Genomic DNA, 5,636 nt, shown 5'->3' on the forward strand with positions numbered 1-5,636 from the left:
ATGTTGTTTCAAACATCTACTGTTTGAATAAGGCTGAATTCAGTTTTTATTTTACAGAAGAAAAAAATAATGCTAACGGCACGCACTATAATACATCCGGACAGCTGCTCAAACTACTTTGTTATACTTCTAAGAAAATCAAAAAGAGAGTAAGGCCTGTAGGTGTGAAACTGATTTTACCACTACCTGGTAATTTGAAATTCAAATAATGGCGTGCAAACTTTTGTTGTGAAATAATAGATAAAGGCAAGAAAAATTCAAAGCTTTATATTCTTTCTTTTTGCATAATAAAATAAAATTTGCAATTTTATTACCACAGCGACTGAGGATTTGCAAATAGGCGTACATTGATAAGCACGACAATTAACATGTTCATTTACACGTTCACGCCGGGGTGACCAACCGGTGGGTAACGCTAGATTGTCTCATCTTGGCAGCGCTCCGGAGTAAAAACTGGTAACAATAAATTTCATTTCTTAGTTTTTTTCCGGGAATAATAATAATCCATAACTACCAATTGTTTTTAATGCATGCAATTTTTATATAGAACTGCTTCTTCGCCGTGATAAATTTCCTTACAGTGAACTGTTACTGTTGAGAATAGATAAACTCCTCCCGAATATTATCTAATATTGAAATAGTTCTTCTACCAGTATTTTCTCTTTTCCCGTACCAGTATTTTCACTTTTCCCGGCGTGAACGTGTTAATATTCACAGACGAGCTGGAAGAGAGGGAGCAGGGGGGGGGGGGGTAATTCACGATATTGCATGATTTAGAAAAATTTTATATATGGAATTATTTATACAGCAATAGTATTCAAATGAAAGATAACATCGTAGTGATAAGAAACTACAACAATATTTTTTTACAACTTATTTTCACTATAAGATAGCAAACATTCTCAAGTGGAAGAAAAAAAAATTTAGTGTGGAGAAATTTGTCAAGCTTTAAGAACAATGCATGGTAAAATGAATTAAAATTTTGATAAACCTATTTAAATGTAGTGAGATAATATTCAAATGAAAGATTATGTTTTAGCCACTTCGATTTTATTTTATAACCAGCGCTGAGAAGCCGACCCAGTTCTGAGTTTACGATTATCAAATGCTCAACTCCGTAGCCTTAGAATTTTGAACCCAACTCAGAAGACAAGGGAACTTCTGGATCAAGCAGTGGGACAAACTTGCCTTTGTAGAGGACTTTTTGATGGTAGTAACCAGAATTCGCGTTACATGAAGAGGGAAACCTTCCACACGGTTAGCCAGACGGCAAGGGTATTCGAACCCACTATCCGTCTACCACTGAGGTTATTTTGCGTCAGCACTGTGGTCGATGCGATCCGGAAGCATAATTCGTATCAACCGGCCGTAGTTGGGATTTGAATCTAGTGCACATCTTAGGGAGTCGAACGCCCTATCCCCTGAGCTATTAGGGCTCATGCTTAGATATTCGTTATAATTTATTTTCAATACAAGATACTGATATTTCAATACATTTTACATGAAAATTTTCGGAGAAAAAAATGGAATATGAAGAAAAAAAATTGCAAATCCTCAAATAGGATATGATTACAAAATAAATGTGACGTTTTATTACTAGGAAACTATTAATAGGATAACGAGTCCGATGTTCAACGAATTTCAAATTAATTTTTTTAAGTTTCTTTTGTAAATATGATATTGCTTGCTCTACAAAAATTATAAATATGAAGAAAAATGTCCATAGACAAAATGTCCATACATGACAAAATACAAAATTGGAGTAAAATCAGTTGAATAGTTCCTGAGAAATTAAATTTTAAATATCTGACTTTTTTGAAATTCTTTTTACCACTCCCTGCGTAGCAGAATGGGTAGGGGGACACTAAGTATTCACTCGAGAAAATTTCAAAAAATTCTGATATTATTAAATTACACAAAAACTGTTGCTTGTACAGAGAAACCGATTGAAGATTTAATTATTATCTTAAATTTCTTGAAAGTTTGATGGTTTGAAAATCTCATGGGATGCATTTTGCAGCATGTCTCCTTTAAGTCATGCAAGTTTTTCTTGCGACCTCTCTCAGTCCGTTCTCATATTTATTTAATAGCTAATTCTGTCATAATACTTCGCATCGTAAACGTAACTTAAGTGGGACAGGTCGCATACTTCGATGCGACTTGTCCCACTTAAGTCACAATTCCACTCTAACAGTTGCTTGAATACCTTGTATAGTTTACCTGTAGAAAGAACTCCCCTCGCCACAAAAAATGAGGCTGCCTGCTACTTTAGAAACAAGGAGAATATCGAAGCCCTTCAAGCAATCCGTACGATAACTCAAGAATTGTGTCAATAATTTTATTTGAGTAATGCTGATTAAAGTGAAGAATTCATACTAGTTTGATGTTTGACGTTGGCAATCACTGACATAAAGCCTCTTCAATTTAGTGACCAACTGCAATGTGGTCACTAAATAGCAATGTGGTCAGCACTGCGCATCGACCGCCATCCTGACAGATAGTCTGGCATGTCAGATAGACAAACTGATAGTCAAATAAAGCAACTGTAAAAAAATCCAAATTTAATTGGGGCGAAAGGAATCGATGATTCATATCGAACCCATTCAAGCAATGCATACAATAACTGAGTAATTGTGTTAATGTTTTTGTTTGTAAAAACTGATTAAAGTAAAGAAACCATGCTAGTTTCATTTTGGTCGTTGGGAGTCATTGACGTTAAGCCTCTTTAATTTTGTAAGCAACAGCAATGTGGTCAACACCGTGAATCGACCGTCATCATGCCAGACAACCTGATAGTCATATCAAGCAAAATGAAGGAAAATGTTCAAATTTTCATGGGAAAAAAAACTGGCCTATGGGACGACTCTTTCTTATTGAAAGAATCGCTATACGAAAATATGTAAAATAGCAATTTCTCTGAGCAATAGAAAAAAAATCAATTACCTCATTAAATTCCCTAATTTAGCACGTTGAGCGCCGCGTCAGCCATCGGTGGCTGACACTGGACTTTCCATTTAGGCCGCGTCAGCCACCAGTGGATGACACTGAAATTATATTTAGACCGCCTCAACCACCGGTGGCTGACACTGAAATTACATTTAGGCTGCGTCTGCCACCGCTTGCTGCCACTGACCTTTCACATAGGCCGCGAAAAACAGCTGGCTGACAGCGTATAACATGATATAGAACTATAAAATTTACACTCTCCTATGGAATTACAGGAAATTTATTCAAAATTTACTTAATTATTGTGATTCTTGGTTTAATAAATTCAATTTAGTAGATTTTTGTCCACCACTATTTCTACATAATTCGTAGATTTATATAATTCACCTCTTTCACCAGATTGTCAAGCCGACATGCGGTGCCGAAAGGTAATAAGGTCATGCGGGAAGCTTAGGCTCTGTGATATTACTTTTGTGAAAAGAAAAAGATGTCATGCTTGTCATCCCGACCGGCGTTTTCTTGATCCAGATGTTGGTTTGAAAAACTGCGACTTTCGGATTATCATTGGTGTCTTTTGAGTGAGTAATACCTATTTCATACTCTTGCAATCATGTACGTTTTTCTAATTCTGAATTAACTTAAGAGTATGAGTAGATGCAAGTTAAGTTAAACGATTCTGCCCGATATAGTAGCTTTCAATTTACGTTAACATCACTGCTGAAGTTAATATTCGCAATCACACATCAATGGCTACGTATCACCAACACGGACGTGGCGGAAAGCGGCTGACCAAAAGACGTGCACGTGGCTCAACGACGGATGAGGAATGCTCGGATTTTGAAACCAAAATGGCTGAAAAGTTAGCAGACATGGGAAGGAGAATTAAAGAAGATGAAAGGAAAAATTAAGAACTACTTGAGAAATTAAATCAATTGGAGCAGTTTCTCATGCCTGTGCCAAATAGGCCCGAAATACCGACAACACCAATTGATGTCATTAATATGGAAACTTATGAAGGCGGCCAACTCTTGGAGCAGCCGGGGAATGAGTCAACCAGAGATTCAGAAAGTTCAAACAAAAATATTGCAGAACCCCCTTTGAAGAAGAAGAAAAAGAAAAATAATGTCAAAAAAGCTGAAGCAAATCTAATCATGACCACAAATAGTAAACATTTTTCACCGATAGATACCGCCACCTCCTTTCAGCCATCTGAATCTATATCTGATACTGACTTAGCTCCACCCAAGGAGGATTCCAGTTCAACTGTAGATCCACCCACAACTGCAGCAAAAGTTCAACCAATTAAGCATATAAAAGTTCTTATTCGTGGTCTTCCAGTTGGATTCTATACTGATCACATCTCCCAGGAACTGGCAAAGTCAGACATCATAACGCAAAAGATAATTCAGTTTAAGAGAAAAGTGGGCGGGACCTACAGGCTCCTCCCACTTTTTCTCACAATTCTCACAGAAACAGATGTTAATCGACAAATTTTCTCTATCACCAATATACAAAGTATCCCGGTTAGTATTGAAAGGTTCCGAGGCGGGCAAAATCCAATCCAGTGTTACAACTGCCAAGAATTTGGACACAGTCAAAGATCATGTAATTCACCATCAAGATGTGTTAAGTGCGCCGCCAAACACCGATCATACGAGTGCCAAAAAGATGAAAATACACCACCTAAGTGCAGTAACTGCGGAGACTCTCATACAGCCAACTACACGGGGTGCAGAGCCCGTCCCCGCAGGAGGGGAACACGTGCCATACCACCACCAACAACAGGACTTGCTCAAAGGTTGGTTACAATAATTAAAGAATTGCAAGAACTTTTAAAAAATCAAGAAGTGCTTCAACTGCTTCAGAGGATTATGGGGGAAGCCACTCTTGCACAGTAACGTCTTTTTTTACTTGATTTGAGCTTCTATTTGAACTCTTATTATTATTCAGAACTCTAATTTTCCATACAGATTATTAAAATAAATACTGCATACTGCCCTTTCAAATTGAAGTTGATCATACTAGATGGCGCCACTAAGGCTTGACAAAATTTATGTAAAACCTTCACGCCTATGAATCACGACTTTTGTATATATATAATCATCATTTATTCATGCTCATATTCAATTTTCTGTACATATTTATGGCAATTAATGTAAATATCTCTGATCAAGTTGTAATGTTTTCTAATCAAGGTTATATTTTCTGTACATTTTTTCATGGCAATTTCTGTAAATATCTCTGTTCAAGTTTGTATTTTCTCTAATCATGGTAATATTATTGTAAAGCTACCACAACGACTGCTTATATTCAAAATGTTTTTAACTCATTTTTGTAGTTTCATGATGAATGGGATAGGGGCCGCTACGCGGCCCAGGTGCCCAGCTGTTTTTAAATAAAGTAAGTAAGTAAGATTGTCAAGCCATGTAGAATTAGCGTGGCACTCAACGTGTTAACCAAAGTGAGATCCTTTCGAGGACGATATTGTCCGCTTAAGAAGAGTATATTGCAATAGCATAAAGTTTAATGAGGCTTTAAGGAACTATTTCCTCAATAATGATTTTAAAAATGCATCTTTTGGCCAATCTTGACTCGAGAGCAATAAAACATACGGTTGCACCTGCTTTGTCATTCATGCATCACAATCCAATTCATCATTGTTGATAATTTCATGAATTACGATTTCGGGT

The sequence above is a fragment of the Parasteatoda tepidariorum genome, chromosome 5 (genome assembly GCF_982258835.1).
Source record: "Parasteatoda tepidariorum strain Cologne lab strain chromosome 5, Ptep-v5.0, whole genome shotgun sequence".
NCBI lineage: Eukaryota > Metazoa > Arthropoda > Arachnida > Araneae > Theridiidae > Parasteatoda > Parasteatoda tepidariorum.